Consider the following 18,145-nt stretch of genomic DNA (forward strand, 5'->3'; position numbering starts at 1 on the left):
CTCTCTCTCTCTCTCTCTCTCTCTCTCTCTCTCTTTCTTTCTCTCCTCCTCCTTCTGCTCCTCCTCCTCTTCTTCCTATTTTTTTTGAGACAGGGTTTCTCTGTTTAGCTTTAGCTGTCCTGGACTCACTGTCTTAGACCAGGCTGGCCTTGAAATCACAGAGATCTGCCTGTCTCTGCCTCCCAGAATGCTGGGATTACAGGCATGCACCACTCTGCCTAGATAGGGGGTATTTCTTAAAGTTCCTGTACTCAGAGGCCTGTCTCCTAATGGTTTTGGATTTTGGAACTTGTGTGAAGACATGATATCTAGAGTGACAAGACTGGGAGGCTTGGGGACAGTATGATGACATGGTAGACCATACACAAGACTATGTGCTAATCTGAGAAAGGATCATATGGTGACACAGTGGCTTGGAGACAAGACTGTGTGGTGAGGTAATGGCTTCAGCACTGGCCATTTTAATGGCATGGGAGTTGGAAGACAGGATCCCATAGTGACAGGCAGCCAGTGGATGGCACTGTGAGTTACAATCAGCCCACTGAAGTCTGCCTCCATTGGGGTTTAGCTTACAGCCTCCCAGCAGTATATGATACCAGGTCCTCAGTCCTGCCTAACCTCTTACCTCCTCTTGCCTTTAGACATCTCTTTAAGCAATAAGGAGGGATAGTCTAACCCACCCAAGTGGCCGCCTGCCCACAGCTCAGGAACACAGAGGACAACTTCTAAGTTGGGACCTTCTCTTCAGCCATTCCCTAAAGGGCCTGTGATACACTACAGCCCAAGCCCATATGCAAAGAACCTGGAGGCACACAAGAGATACCAGCCTTGATGTAACAGCCTCCTGGTACCTCTATAAATGAAGGAGTGCCCATCATGAGAAGGACCATTATGTGCAAAAGGCCTGCCTTAGTGTTAGAATCCAGATCTAGGTTACAAACCTCAGACTTCCTCCAATTGCCCAGAGAAAAGTAGCTGAACACTTCCCTGCCTTCCAGGAATACCCAAGATGGAAAATTAGGACACAGAGCAACTGAGTCATCTCCAACTATACAACTATAGCAACAGAGCAAAGAACTATTTCATGCTTCCTTGAAAAACATGGTGTTTTTGTTGAAGAAGTAATACAGTGGGTGGGACTCCAACTGTATGGCTGTCCATAGGCCAGAAGTTTACTCCATAAACCCTCAGTTTCCTCACTAGGAAAATAAAAATAACACCCTTTCCTTGTCCACATACTGTTTCAGGAAACCAGGAATAACTCACTTCAGGTGATAAATGGGGCTGCTAAGGTGATTAGGAGAAAAGACCTTGCGATGGGGAGATCATCCTGGAATATTTAGATTGGTAGTAGCCAATGTAGCCACAAGGATCTTTAAAAGCATTATGTGTGTACATTAAGGTATGTGTCTATGAATGTGAGCTGCATACGTGCAGGTATTTGTAAAACTGTATACACGTGAATGTAGAGGCCAGAAATAAAGCTTGGTATAGTTTCCTTTACCTTGATTTTTGAGACAGGATCTCTTTGTTGGCCTGGAGCTCACTGGTCAGGTTAGGCTAGCTTCCCAGCAAGCTCAAGGATTCACTTGTTGCCTCCTCAGCACTGAATCAGAAGTATATGCTACTGCCCATGCCTGTGGGGGTTACTGATAAGGTTAACTGAGGTGGGAAGTACCCACTGTGGGCAGCACTATTCCCTGGGCTAGGATCTAGGACTGTATAAAAGGAGTGAGTGAGCTGAGTGCAAGCATTCATTGCTCTCTGCTTCTTGACTGCATGAAGGAATGTGCTAGCTGCTTCCAGCTCCTCTGCTGGGACTCCCAGAGGAATGGAGAAGCAAAATCAGGTCCTCATGCCCGCCGAATTAGCAACTTACAGACTGACTCATCTGCCCAGCCTTGCCTTGCTCACATTAAAGATGGAGAAAACAAAATCCTTTGGTGTGATATGCTCTGAGTGATACTGCTGGGTACTGTGAGGGAAGTTCAAACAAGTACCAAAACCCCGATAGGAATGCAGTGATCTCAATGATGTGCATGTGAATTTCACTCGAGAAGAGTGGGCTTTGCTGAATCGTCCCCAAAAGAGTCTTGACAAAGATGTGGTGATGGGGACCTACAAGGACTTGCCTGCTGTAGGCTACAATTGGGAAGATTATAATATTGAAAAATATTGCCAAAGTTCTAGAAGACATGGAAGAAGAATCTGGGATCAGTATGAAATTGGCATCATAAGTGTCATACATGGCAACTAAAGCAGGAAGCTCAGAGCTCACATCCTCAACCTGTAGCATGAAGCAGAGAGTAGGAACTACAAATTTTGTGCAGTTTTAAACTCTCAAGCTCACCCCAAGTTATGTATTTCCTCCAGCAGGGCTGTGTTTCCTAAATATTCCCAAATGGTACCACCAACTGAGAAGTATTGATTTCTCTGACTTCAAGCCTACATGTTTGATTTCTGTTACATGAACCATTCATGATAAAGAAAAACTCTGTAGAAAAGACTTTAGGTCCCTCAACACCTGAGTTACAGGAATGAATGCTTACACAAGAAAAACATTCATTTGTTTAGCAATTTGTTTCAATTTCCATTATATGATGTCAGTGTTGTGTATGCACATGTACATTCTGGTCTTCAAGAAGAACAGACTCTTTGATCTTCTTGTACCAAGAATTACAGGAAGTTATAAAAAACTTGACCTTGGTCCTGGGAATGAACTTGTCTTGACTGAACAACTGTTGTCTCTAGCACTGTAAATATCTTAAATCCTTTATATATCATCTTGATGTCAAGAAGTAGAAAAGAACTCATAAAGAGAACAACCCTGTTCGTGTAAAAGATTTGATAAGCCTTTGACATAATAGTTGTCTTTATTTTCAAGAAAAGAAATCTTGTTTCATCTGTTTTTCAATCGTAGCCTTGAAGGAAGTGAATTGCTTACCATGTTCACTTAACTGGAGAAGATCACCAACTGTGGTTGTGGTTTACATTTTGAAACATTGGAATAGGTATTGAAGTTTGCTGTGTGTGTAGCAAATCCATCTACAGAAGTTATGAGGCCTTTCTGATATCTATTTGGTGGCTGCTGTTTATCTTCTATCATGCTTCCATTTGGTGCTAGTTTTTTTTTTTTTTTCTGCAATGTATAGAATGGCACTCCCATCATCTATGTGGTCCATTGCTTATTTATATCAGGCAGTGTGTGATCACAGTTTTCAAGTAAGGGTGTCTAAGAAAGGGTGGTGGTTTCATTTTTCATATTTTCACAAATTCTACTGAGATGTCTTTGTTTTCAAGCCTGGCTTGGAATGCCAGTAATTAGTTAAGGTTACACATGAACTCTCGATTCTCATGTGTCAGACTCCTGAGTGTAAGTCCAAGGGTGGAAAATGTACCCTCAGTGTGTTCTGTTTCGTCAACACATTTCACCAATGTTAATGTTAAAATGAGATGAGAAAGGAGGCTGCAGCTGGGATACAAAGCGAATAAATTATAATAAAGTAAAATAAATCTATAAAAAGTTGATGCAGACAAAAAAATGCTTAATAAAATAGAATATAAGAAACTTTAAATACCTCATATGTGTCTCCAAATCAGAATTTTCATCTGTTTGGTAGAGATGTAATAATGTAGGATAATCAACAATCATATATGGATATGTATATGTTATTTGAAGTTCCATGCTTCTTCATGTTCCCATTAGTTACTATATGGCACATCATTTTGAAGTTCTTTCTTCTAAAATAATTATCTAGAGATGGTAGATAATGTAAGAGGAATGAGATTCATTTCAAAAAAAAGCATGTTGTATGTATGTAATATGATTACGGGGTTTTAGGCCATGATAGATACACGGAGACTGGATGACAACTTTGTGGGGCTTATTTTGGCCATGGTTATGTGATGGCCAAGGTCATGTTGCCAGCTTTGCATACCAAAAACATTTCCTACTGAGCTGCCTCATCAATACTCAAATAAACTTAGTTGAAACATTAAAGAAAAATAAAGATGGAGAAAACATTATAGACTTTGGCCCAATGCCACAAAGAATGAATTCCACCACACCTCCAAGAGGCAGAACAGATCCTGCCTTGGTGTCTCCTATGCTGCAAGCTGCCTGAGCTGCCTTCTTGTTGGGATTTAGAGTCAAGCCTCACCGGATTCATTGGCCTTCAGACCAGTCAGCTGGGAGATAACAAACAGAGGCTATTTTTAAACCACGCACACCAAGGACATTTTTTTTTCAGAAGCATTCAACACTGACATAATTAATAGGATTGCAATGGGATCCAAGAGGTAAAATGCCCATTTGCAAACCATCCTGCTTGATGAAATGGAAATGCATCTTCTTTATAGGAACCCAATAGCAAACGGAACTGCAACTTCCCAGCGTGACAGCAGCAAGACACCATTTCACTTATTATTTATTACAGTTTATCCAGATGAAGCTCTTTTTACAAGCTTTGTGTATTTAGATCTAAATGGCTATCATAAATTGTTTTTCTTTAAATTTTCATAAAGCAATGTTATATGTTTATTAATTGAGGGTCAATTTATGAGTCAGGCTCCAGGCCAGTCCTGGATTGATGGCTGGAAACAAATTAGGTTTCTTCTTTCTTCCATGTGGGAAGACAATTTTAAGTAATCTGTATGTGAACACCATCACGGAAGCAGACAGAAGCGAGTAAAAACCCTGTGTGGATACAGCCTAACATACATTGCCAAACTTAATCTTGGTTCAAAAATAGCTTAAACTATACTATACTTACTGACACAACTGCATTGTTAAAAACATTATAGTCCAGCACAGAATAGCTTGGTGGAATGGTCTCACAAAAGCACAGCATGCAGTGTGTGTATTATCCAGAAAGCTTGGTTTCCTATTCAAAGTTCATTTATCTAACTAATTTGATGTCTGGAAACGTTCACACTCTGCTTTGTTTTCCCGTCGGCAACACCATTTCAAAACTGTCACTCAGAGGAAGTTAATGGCTTAAGTTGCTAGTTTGTTTGCACGCAAGCTGTCTTCTAGAGAGAACACACCTCTCTCATGTTGACCGAGAGCCATTTACCAAGCATCACTGCAATTGCTTCCAGATAAACATTAGCAGAATATAAGAAGCCCTTTTAAAGAGAACTGCTATCGATCACAGCGGCACTGCCAAGTTGCTGTGGACTCAGCAAAGCTAAGTGCAAACAACTTCTAATACAAACAGGATCACAGCTAATTGCGAAGGTTTTGTAAACCCATTCTAACTGCAACATTAAAATTCACACTCCAAGCTTCACACAGACCTTGTGAAGAGAGCTCATATGTCATGACCCTCAGACACACAGTACAACTGTCACCAGTTTTGTCCTTTGCTGCTGTCAGGCTATTTCTTGAATATTTGGACCGCAGAACTAGGAGAGAAAAGGAACTAGAAGATGAGGAGAGAGGTGCAGGGTGGTGTGGGCAGAGGAGAATCTCAAATGGGAGAATTGGTTAAAGGTGGGGAGTGGATACAGTCCTAGGTGCAACCCTCAGGACTTAGCACTCAGGTAGAGTACAGGGCTCTGTGTCTAGATATGAGATCTCCACATGGCCTCTCATTTCTCTAGGCTGGATGACCTTCCAGTCTTTACAGGCAGAAATTTCCAGCTTCAAACCGTCTGAGTAGGGGACAGAGAAGCCCCCTGGCCCCAGCATCTTTCACTGAATGAAAAGCAGGATTCAACTCCTCTTCTTAAAACATTGACAGACCCTCAAAGGCCAGTGATGTATGTGGTAACTTGGTTCTTCATGCAAAAGGCCCTCCACTTCAGGTCGTTCAGTCCCCTTCCTCTCCTGGGCCTAACCTGTGTCTCTGAAGCCCTGCCCCATGGGTCTCTCGAGAGCAACCCCCGTTCTTCAGTGTTTAAAACTCACACCTCCTCTGAACATCCCAAGGGCACTTTTCATCTTGCGGGCCCCTTCTCACTTCTGCAATCACTCTTCTTGGGGGCCATGCTGGTGCAATCTCTTGCACCATCCTCCTCTTAGCTCTCTATTGAGTTAGGTTCTATGATTTCTTGTGTGGTCTGCCTGAAATTCTCTAGCTTATATGGTTCTCATCCCACTCTATCCCTGGGGCTACCCTCATCCAGTCAGCTCTATATGGTTGTCCTTTGACTTATGACTGGGTTACAGCCTGCTAAACTGAGATGAGGATATTATAAAAGGAAGATGCATTACCAGCTGCCTTTTCTTCTTGTTGTTGTGTTGAAATAAGCAACTTAGAGGTTAAAGGCTTATTTTGGCTCACAGTTGGAGGTTATATCATGGAAGGAAAGTCAGTGCAGAGGAACTGGAGGCAGCTGGTCCTATTGCACCCATAGACAAGAAGCAGACAGTAATGGAGGCTCATGCTTAGCTCATTCGCTCCTTTCATACAGTCCCAGATCCTAGTCCAGGGAACGATACTGTCCATCACCCTGGGCCTGACCTGGCCCCTTCATCCTGAATACAAGCTGGGCCTATGAGGGCAATTGTCTTTGTGGTCCTTGGCCCAAAGTTAAGCAAGATTGTATCATACAATTGAAATGGCTATAAGAAATGGCTATAAGAGAGGGTTTTGATTCTTCCATAACAAAGAAATGAGAGAAGTTTGGAGTGATGCAGCACATGGAATAATGTCTTGGGTTGATCATCAGAGAGTGAACTATACAGAAGTATGCTGAAAAAATGCTTTATTTCCTATACTGAAATGTCACATCATGCCCAGTACAAATGTACGAAGATGAGTTAATTAAGTAAAGGTTAGATGTCAGAGAGATGGCTCAGTGAGTAGAGGTCCTCTCCATGTAAGTCTGACCACCTGAATTTGGTTCTCAAAACACATGTATTGCATCACAAAATACAAAAAGGCCAAGTATGTATTTCTCTTCTCCTGGCAAAACTGAGAGGAATAACTCCTAAAAACCCTAACTGACCTTTGATTGAAGTTATTTGAATAAGGAACACTGAGAACACTGTGGTGGGTGTTCAGGCCTCCCTGCCTTCCCAGCGAGAACCTGCACTTCCCTGTCCCCGTTCTACCTGCATAGATTTTAAATTCTTCACCTACCCTAGAATGATGCTGTTAAAGAAAACCAAAGCAAACCAAACAAATAATGGACATAGGGTGGACAGGAGATGAGAAAAGATGTGTGGCGATGAAGTGATGAAGAGTAGAGACAGACACAAAGTTATGCATGCATACACATACTCATGCATGCACATATAGATGTCTGAGCACACAACAAACACGTGCAAGCATACCACACACGTTTTAAGACATACATATATATGCACGCACACATATACATGTGTGTACACATTCATATGCATGTATGAACATATATATATGCACAGACATGCATGTGTTTGTACACATTTACCTACATGCATGCATACACATGCATATATATGTATACACAAACATATACATCAACACATACACATATACACACGTGTATATATACATATACACACATATGTTCATGTGTGTGCATACACATGAACATATTCTTACACATACATATACATCCATATCAACATACACATAGACATGAACACATACATGTAAATTCATGCATATATATCACACACATGTATGTACATGTAAGCACATGTGTGTGTGCAAGCAAACACACATATATAAAGTACACACACATATATGAAATCACATATGCACATGCAAACATCCATGCTCACACACATGTACACACGCAGAGGTGAATACTTCATGTACATACTTTTTCTTCTTCCACCCATCAAGTCCCAGCAGCTGAGGTCTTGAATGGCTGGGCCTGGAGAAGAGCAGACTGATACCCCTCCCTGTGTGGAAATTGCTAGGAACCAAGTTCAGGTGGAAACATTTTGATGTGCGTGTACAATGCCCTGCTTCTTATTTTAACTGATCTTAGTATGTAGTTAACAAGGAAATTGATGCAAAGTTGTTTTCTCCTTCCCCAGAAACCATTCTTCCATTCCTTCAGCTGCTTTTATTGCAGTCTCGTGGCTGTCTGACCATCGGTCTACACTGGCTCAGGAAGACTGTCAGGTATGTAAGTTCTCCTTACGATGTACTATCACAAGTTCTGATATAAGCCACCTAATTTAGAGTCCAGGAAACCTCCTTTCGCCTTTAACCTGTACCCTCTGGGGTCTATAAATTCAGTGCCAGAGAACACTAACTCGGGTGCTGTGATCCACTCTTAACAAAAGCTCCTCCTCATAGGAACTGCTGTTGCTTCAGATCTTCCCACCCTAGACCTGTTCACAGGTTTTTTATGGAGCCACAGACCCTGTCACTTTACCTACAGATTTATCCTGTAAGTTGTGACCCAGAGGTTCAAACAATTGAGAGCTTTTAATGCTGCAATTTCCCCAGCCAACCTGGTAGCTGCCCAGGGCCATGCCAGATTTATTAAAGTATGAAACACCAGTGTTGGTGGGAAGCCAAGAAACAGGAATTTTCCTGCACAGCTGGTAGAAGTGTGAACCGGCCCAGCCTTCCACTAGGCAATCTGGAAATTGTTATCATATTCCTTAGCAATGCACAAGGCTTTGAGTCAACAATTCCACTCTTGAGAATTCATCTAGAGGAGATAACCCAAAGCACACAGAGATACAAGCTTCAAGACGCTTGGCCTGCTGCACAGTGAACAGTTGAAACGCACATGTATATGCTCTCCCACCCAGGGAATAATTACAAAAATGAACAGGAAACAAAGATATGATGCTCATTGCTTTAAACGATGGTTGGAGGACGACCGTGACCATTAGCGTTTTGAACACTCCTTCTCCCCTTGAAAACAGCTAGCTAGGGGCATTTTAAAATACTGTTTGAAAGCAATGGGGAATTTATACGGTAATAAAGGCTTATAGAACTAGGAACAAGCTTGGGAAGGAAAACTAATGTTAAGCCCAGAATTTTGGGTGTCTGTTCCACTGAAGGTATCTGTAGACCTTAGAAAAGGTAACTGCGAGGCTAAAAACCTTGGTAGACCTTTCAGCAGATGTACAGGGCTGAAGAACCAGAAACCAGAGAAGTGAGAAACTGAGACATGGTACTTATGATGTCCATCCCATCTCCATCCCCGACCCACACCTACCTCAGGCTGGGCTGGGTTTTTAAAACCCTGTGTCCTGTGACAGGAAATGCTCTCTTCATTTTTTTTTTTTACACAGTTCTAGACTCCCTGCCTAGGGAATAGTGTTGCCCACAGCAGACTGGGTCTTCCTACATCAATTAATTTAATGAATACAGCGCCTCCCCCCACCAGAGCCATCACCATGGTCCACCCCAATGTGAACAATCCTTCACTGAGACGCTCTTCCCAAGTGATTCTAGGTTGTATGAAGTTAACAATTAAATCTAACTGCCATACTGTGGGATATCCTACAAAGCCAGGACACTCCTTCCCTGTCATAAGCAAAGAATGACCTAGCCCAAATGTTAGCAGTGCCATATTGGATGGACTCCAGCGCCAGTGTCCTTCTTACATAGTTGTGTTCAGCCAGATGGTCTATAACTCAGGGATTGCTAAGAGTGCGCCAGCTTTCACAGCTTCCATTCTTGTTATTTTATTTACATATGCAAACAGATGTGCTATGTACTTTTGAAGACCACCTTTGAGTGGGGAAAGAACATGCCAAACTGTAAGGACATTCAGCACATGTCAGGGTTAATGTACTTACATTAATGGTATGATAAGTCCTTGATCTAAAAAAGATTCATCTTCAGGGCTCATGGAAAGGGACAGCGGAAGGAAATTTAAAAAAGAAATCATTATGTTTCTAAGTTAAATGTGAAAAAACCAGGAGGTAGGATGAGAAACGTGAATGGAAGAATGGTGCTTAGTGTAGTTTCGTGGTGGATTTATTAGGGGAAGGGGGTATGTTTACATGAGGTCACAACCTGTAGGGTGTAACGAGTTGGCAAGAGCCTTGAGGACAATCATTAAGGTTATAGTTAATTCTGAGCTGAGGGAAGGCATGCAGTGTTATGAGTCCCCTGAGAAACACACAGAGGACGAACACCATATTGTTCACTCTCTTCCCACCAAGATGCAGACATTGTGGCTTACAAGCTCCCTGTATCCCCTAGACACAGTCAACATTCTACCACTAAAAAATCAGAGTTTCAAAAAAATCAGAAGCCCTCCTGTATACCAAAGACAAAAGGGCCGAGAAAGAAATTAGGGAAACAACACCCTTCACAATAGCCACTAATAACATAAAGTACCTTGGGGTGACACTAACCAAGCAAGTGAAAGACCTATTTGAGAAAAACTTCAAGTCTCTGAAGAAAGAAATTGAAGAAGATATCAGAAGATGGAAAGATCTCCCGTGCTCATGGATTGGTAGAATTAACATTGTGAAAATGGCCATCCTGCCAAAAGCAATCTACAGATTCAATGCAATTTCCATCAAAATACCAACTCAATTCTTTACAGACCTTGAAAAAAGGATTCTCAGCTTCATATGGAGAAACAAAAAACCCAGAATCTCCAAAACAATCCTGTACAACAACAGATCATCTGGAGGTATCTCCATCCCCGATCTCAAGCTGTACTACAGAGCAATAGTAATAAAAACTACATGGTATTGGCATAAAAACAGAAAGGAGGATCAATGGAACCGAATAGAAGACCCAGAAATAAACCCACACACCTATGAATACTCGATTTTTGACAAAGAAGCCAAAATCATTCAATGGAAAAAAGACAGCATCTTCAACAAATGGTGCTGGTCCAACTGGATGACTACATGCAGAAAAATGAAAATAGATCCATATTTATCACCCTGAACAAAACGAAAGTTCAAGTGGATCAAAGACCTCAACATAAAACCAGATACTCTAAATATGTTAGAAGAAAAAGTGGGAAACAGCCTAGAACTCATTGGCACAGGAGACAACTTCCTGAACCGAACACCAACAGCACAGGCTCTAAAAGCAACAATCAATAAATGGGACCTCATGAAACTGAAAAGCTTCTGTAAAGCAAAGGACACCGTCATCAAAACAAAACGACTGCCTACAGATTGGGAAAGAATTTTCACTAACCCTTTATCTGACAGAGGTCTAATATCCAGTATATACAAAGAACTAAAAAAGCTGAAAAGCAGCAAACCAAGTAATCCAATTAAAAAATGGGAAACAGAGCTAAACAAAGAATTCTCGACAGAGGAATATCGAATGGCAGAGAAACACTTAAAGAAATACTCAACCTCATTAGCCATCAGGGAAATGCAAATCAAAACGACCCTGAGATTTCACCTCACACCCATCAGAATGGCCAAGATGAAAAACTCAAGTGACAACACATGCTGGAGAGGTTGTGGAGGGAGGGGAACCCTCCTCCACTGCTGGTGGGAATGTAAACTGGTACAACCACTTTGGAGATCTATCTGGCACTTTCTCAAACAATTAGGACTAGTGCTTCCTCAAGACCCAGCTATACCACTGTTAGGTACATACCCAAACTTTGCTCAAGTACACAAAAGGGATATTTGCTCAACCATGTTTATAGCAGCTTTATTTGTAATAGCCAGAACCTGGAAACAACCCAGATGTCCATCAACGGAGGAATGGATACAGAAATTGTGGTATTCTTACACAATGGAATACTACTCAGGAATCAAAAAGGAGGAAATCATGAAATTTGCAGGCAAATGGTGGGATCTAGAAAAGATCATTCTGAGTGAAATATCCAAGAAGGAGAAAGACAAACACGGTATATACTCACTTATATAGACCTATAAGATATGATAAACATAATGAAATCTATACACCTAAAAAAGATAATCAAGAGAGTGGACATGGCATAAGATGATCAATCCTCGTTTAGAAAGACAGATGGGATGTGCATTGAATGTATGACAGGAGTCTACTGAGGGCATCTGAAAGACTCTAACTAGCAGTGTTTTCAAAGCAGATACAAAGACTCATGACCAAACCTTCAGCAGAGTACAGGGAATCATATGAAAGAAGGGGAGTTAGTATGATGGGCAAAGGATAGGAGCTCCACAAGGACCAAATATATCTGGGCACAGGGTCTTTTCTGAGACTGACATTCAACCAAGGACCATGTATGGATATAACCTAGAACCTCTGCTCAGATGTAGCCTGTGGTAGCTCAGTAACCAATTAGTTTTCCATAGTGAGGGGAACAAGGACTATTTCTAACAGGAACTCAATGGCTGGCTCTTTGACCTCCCCACCCCCCAAGGGAGGAGCCGTCCTGTTAGGCCACAGAGGAGGGCTTTGCAGCCAGTCCTGAAGATACCTGATAGAACAGGATCAGATGAATGGGGAGGAGGTCCCCCCCATCAGTGGACTTGGAAAGAGGCACGGTGGAGATGAGGGAGGGAGGGTGGGATTGGGAGGGAATGAGGGAGCGAGATACGGCTGGGATACAGAGTTAATAAAATGTAACTGATAAGAAAAAAAAATACATAAAAAAAAAATCAGAGTTTGCTCTCTGTGACGGGTGTGTGTGTGTGTGTGTGCGTGTGTGTGTGTGTCTAATTACTTCATCATTTTCAAATGTGAGGAACACGTATGGGTAGCATGCATCATGATTATGGGACAGCTTGAGCCACTTAAGAGAAGTTCTCAGTTCCAAATCATGTACAAAAACATCCTGAGCTTATCTAAAGTTCCGACATTCTCTGGGGAAGCACCAATCTGTCGTGTGTTCTCCACAGGGATTCCTGGGGCTGTCCAACTCTGATGCTTAAGTCAAATAATCATTTGGCTTAATTTTCTCATTGTTCCCCGAACTCTCCTCTCACCCCCACTATGCTTTGACCATTCCACACTGTCCATTCCGAGTGACTGAGTGTGTTTGGTGCCAAACTCTGCAAGTGAACCCCTCAGCCTTTAGACCTTCTTTCTCTTACTGGCTCATTCCTGCAGCGATCACAGATGTGCTCTTAGTCTCTGTTCCTTTTGTGAGTGAGCTCAAGGAGTTTGGACTGAAAGTGGAGAATCAGCAGTTTTTTGTTTTGTTTTGTTTTTTTTTAAAGAAAGTAATTGGTCTTTTATGATATTTTTAATATGATAAACGGGTTTCAGGAAAACAAATGTTCACAGGAAGAAAGAACACAGAGAGATGGAAAGAATTCATCCCTTGCATGAGGGTGCTTTGATAATAAGTAGGAGGGGTCTGAGGTACAGAAGGATGGAAGAGGAGGAGGGACTAAGAGCCTGAAGTGATCTCCAAAAACATCAGACAAGATGATTTATACCCAGTTGTTCTCAAAAATGACACTCCACCATCTGGAATTATAGCCCACTGCTGGAGAACAACATTCAGAAAGAAAAAGGCTGGTCTCCTAGGCTGTCACCCTTCACATCTTCACACAGTGAGCCTGAACCATTTGCATTTTTGCTCTCAACACAGGAAATTCCTTCTTACATCTACTACTTGGACACAAAGACAATGATGCCAGAAGAAAAGGTGACTTCCAGAGAGGAGCAAGGGAACACGAGTGTGGATCGGTCTGGACACGAAGGAGAGAAGCCTGCAAGCTAACAATGGGACAAAGTTGGAATCTGAATGTCTACAAACACATCCCACCTGGGAAAATAAGACACAGAGCACTGATACAATCCTTTTAATGTTTGATGTATTAATCATTTTAACAAATGAGAACCTAATGCTTATGTTGTTCGTTTTGAGTCTTATGTAGCCCAGGCTGGCCTTGAACTTACCATGTAACTGAGGATGGTCTTGAACTTTTAGTCCTCCTGCCTCCACCTCCTGAGTATTGGGATTATAGACATACACCATAATGTCTGGCTGATGTGATTGTATTTATATTAGGTAAATACTCTCCCAAATGAGCTACACCCTTATCCCTGAAGTTAGTGCTTCTCCACATGCAGTGAGAGCCCTTCTGTGTCAGTAAGCAGGTTTGGACGTCCCGTTTGTCATTAGAGGTTATCATCCTTTTGGTGCTGTAGTTGCTCCTGCTGAGCTGTCTGTGTCACTAATGTAACAACAGCTGTATCCTCACTGCTGTCACCTCACAGGAAAAGCACAGGCAGACCCGAATAGCTCTTCTAGGCTTAGCTGTCATTTTCTTTATGCTAAGTTGGTTTTGTGTGGCCAGTGGGAATAGCTAAAGAGATGCTGAGATCCAATGAGAAAGAAGGATAGGGCAGAGAGCTCTAACAGTGCGCAAAGGGCGCAACCTTTGGGGAGCCCAGCAGGAAAGCTGTTCTGGGCCATCAAGAAGGCCTTACACTAGAAGGCATAGTACTTTGAGCACAACCTTGCATTGCGAGGCTAGAGGGCAAGAAGAACTGATGCACTCGAATGCTGGCGTTGCTGCAAACCAGCTTTAAGAGCAACCATGGTGGCTTGGTTTCTTGACTCATAGCAGACAGCTTACATTTCCTAACTTTCTGACCATTGTCATGATGACCTATCACATTGAATGGGCAAGGATCCCAGGATGAAGGTACACTAAAATTCTCCCACTGTAGTGATTAGAATTGACAGTAATCTGTAAGTGAGAAAACCATCTTGGAAGCTCAGAAGCCTTCTTCAGTCACACTTTCTCCAATAATCAAGCTACCATATATTAAGGCATCCATTCATCTATTCTTCATGATGCATTAGGCATGCTTATTTTGCTTAGGGAAGTACTCATGAGCGGACTCCTCTCCTGTTGCACATAGGAAGGATGTGTTGAGTTTTCTATGAAATTTCCACATTGTTTCCCAAAGTGGCATTACCACTTGGAACATATAAGAAGGATAGCTGTGTTTACATCATTAACACTTGGCACACAAAAATCTAAAGTATTGTTATCAATGTTACATGTTAAGCTATTACCCAACAGAAATCTCTACTGAGAGCCTGTCTAGTTTATCTTTCCTTTAAGTTTCACAAATTTCATGAAAGATTTATAAAGAAAATATTTGATATTGCAGATTATTGTGAACAGGTTAACTGGCCTGTTTTTGTTATGGATTATCCTTACTTATTTCCAACAAAATTTGTCATATTGAATCTGTTACTATTAATAGTGTTGGATGTTTTGGTGGTTTGAGTAGGAATGGACTCCAGAGGCTCATATATTTGAATGCTTGGTCATTAGGGATTAGCACTGCTTGAGAGAGATTAGGAGGTGGGGCCTTGTTGAAGTAGGTGTGGCCTTTTTGGAGGAATTATGTCACTGGGGTTGAGCTTTGAGGTTTCGGAAGCTCAAGTCAAGTCCGCTGGCTCTCTCTTCCTGCTGCCTTTGAATCTAGATGTAGAACTCTTAGCTACCATACCTGTTTGCATGCTGCCATGCTCCCCACCCCTTCATGACAATGGACTAAACCTCTGAAACAGTAATCAATCCCCAGTTAAATCCTTTCCTTGGTCATGGTGTCTCTTTACAGCAATACAACACTAATGAAGACAAAAGTGGTCAGTTCTCAATCAAAGTTTGTGTCTATCTACCTACTTATACAGATAAGCACCCCTTATATATGCATACCTACCCATCCTTTCACTTTATTTCTATAGAAATTTCTATAGATGTTGACATATATTTCAAATGTATTTCATTGTATTTTGATATGTAGTATGTGTACTATAAAACACATTTTATGTTAAAGTTGTTCATGCAGTTTTACTACTTTGATTGACAGTCTACCATCTTCCTTATTTTCTTGTCTATTAGGAATTTATTTCTGTTTCATTTCTTTTTCTTTTTTTTTTTTAAAGACAGGATATCACTATGTAAAGCAGGCTGGACTAAATTCACAGAGATCTGCCTGCCTCTACCTTGAGTGCTGGGATTAAAGCCAAGACCTTTCTTTTTATTAAAAAAAAGTAATATTCATCAAACTTTTGCAATAGCTCCTTATATATGGTTATAGTATCCACTTGGTGCTTGTATGAGAGCTTAAAATAAGCATGGGAGACTTATTATAGTACATCTTCTGTTAGCATCTTTACTGCCTTCAACAAGCAATGCAATTACAACAGTTTAACCGCCTTTTTTCTTCCATCCCAGGGCTCATATATCTCATTTCCATATGTTGCAAACCTCTGAGCATCTTGTCATTGTTGTTTTAAAGCAAATCCCTAAGCATCTTGTTATTGTTGTTTTAAAGCATCAATAGGATTGTGTTTGCCAGCATATTGGCTTCCTCATGTGCTTCCTGTTGTCCTATGTATCCATCTGGAATCACTTTTGTTCAACCTGAAAATGTTCTTTTCATAGTTGACTCTATTGGAGAGGAAACTTAAATCTCCTTATTTGACCACCAAACATCTTTATTTCTCGTGTTTATTTTAAAAGTTTTGTTCTTTTATCTTATGTTACATGTGTATGCTTGTATAAATTTATGTCCACCACATATGTGCAGGTGCCCATCAAGGTCAGAAGAGGATGGAGGAAACCCTAGAATTGGAGTTACAGGTGGTTGTGAGCACACCTTTGTAGGTGCTGTGAACTGAACCCAGGTCCTCTTCAAGAGTAACAAGTGCTCTCAATCACTGCCATCTGTGCACCCCCGCTCTTCACTTCTGTAAACATTGTATTCACTATGAACTCTAGGTTGATGTCTTTTCTACTTTCTGTCCTTTAGGACTTTCCACTTTATTCTAGTTAGCATGTTTCTACCTGAAAAGTCAACCATCTGTCTTAAGCTTGCTCCTCTGAAAGTCTTTCTTTCTCGGAACATTTTATAGCCTTCCTCCTGGGCTTAGATTTCTATCAGTTTGATTATCATGATCTCAGATGAGCTTTTCTTCATGTCTGATCTCACTGAGGCTCACTAAACTTGAAAGTATGAGCTTTTTTTTTTCTCATCTTCTCTGAAAGTCCCTTATCTTTTTAGATATTGCTTCTGCCCCAGGCTCTCTCTTCCTTATACCATGATGCTCAGGCCCACTTATGCTACAGTTTTCACACATGACTTCTATGTTCTGTCCTATCCTCATTTCTCCTTTATATTTCATTTTTTCTTTAATCTGTCTTTGAGATCACTATCTCTAACTGACTTTTCTATCTCAATGACTATCTTATACATTATATTCATTGTTCAGACTAGAATATTCATATGATCTACTTTGTAGTATCTAAGGTACTATTCAGACTCTGCCTGTTTTTCTCCATTTCATTTTTTTTTCCAGTCAGAGATCATTCTGAGAAAGGCTATAACAGGGAGTTGAGTCCAGAGAAAGGAAACAAAATCCAAGTGGTCCTAAGGGATTCCAGGGAGTGAAACCCATGCTTAAGAGCTGGCTGGGTCCCAGAGCACACAGGAACATCAGTCATCCACTTAGTTTGTAGAAACTGAGAAATTCAGTGCATTAAACCAAAAGCTAGAGAAGGCAGTGTAATAACCAGACTGAAGTGACTTGAGGAAACTGTATGTGCTTGAGCCTTGCAGAAGACTGACACTCGAGGTGAAGACCCGAAGCCATGCTGCAGGAGTGAAGGCTTAACTTCAGGGTGTGCTGATAGGCGCAAAGAGGGGACTGAGTGATGAGGGAACAAAATGAATACAGAACCTGGGGAGCTGCAAGAGTGCAGACAGCGAAGGGAGGAAAAGCAGCATGCGGGAGGAAGAGGAGGGAGAACAATGAGAGGAACGCTGGAACTAAAGGAGCGGTCATGACAATGGGAAGACGAGACCAACTCTAGATGTCGGGACCTGGAGCCAGCAGTGACTGAAAAGGCCAGCCATTTCCCAAGGCCACTGCCAACTTTGTCAAGAGAAGACCCACACAGGTGGCAGTGCGAGGCCAGGATGCAGCAGTTAACCAACTACCCCGGGGGCGGGGGAGAGAAGACACCAACTGCCTTGGGCTGCCTCTGAGCTGCCTGGAGGCTGTGGGAGAGAGAAGTAGACAGGTATGGAGGCAATAGTACAGAGCACAGGACACCAATGCCAAAAGGCATGGCCACCTTTATATTGTCTTTCACTGTAAATCACCACTTAAGCTGGTACCATCATTGCAAGTGGGTGGATACAAGCATCTTCTTCAGAGGAAAAAAAGGAGAAAAGCTATAATGCAGAGCAAATAGGTCTTATGAGGAAAACTATTAGTATCATGTCGCATCTGGTGAGACAGAATATGAAAATGTGTACCAAGGGTAATGATAGAGATTTTTTTTTTT

General features: G+C 41.6%; 1 protein-coding gene across 1 annotated transcript in view; it reads right to left on the reverse strand.

Annotated features, from left to right (window-relative positions):
• Adam12 (ADAM metallopeptidase domain 12) overlaps window positions 1-18,145 on the reverse strand; it is a 256,510-nt gene that overhangs the window by 238,186 nt on the left and 179 nt on the right. The gene's annotated exons all lie outside the window — the stretch shown is intronic.

The sequence above is a fragment of the Psammomys obesus genome, unplaced genomic scaffold, assembly GCF_907164565.1.
Source record: "Psammomys obesus unplaced genomic scaffold, mPsaObe1.curated_primary_1811, whole genome shotgun sequence".
Classification (NCBI taxonomy): domain Eukaryota; kingdom Metazoa; phylum Chordata; class Mammalia; order Rodentia; family Muridae; genus Psammomys; species Psammomys obesus.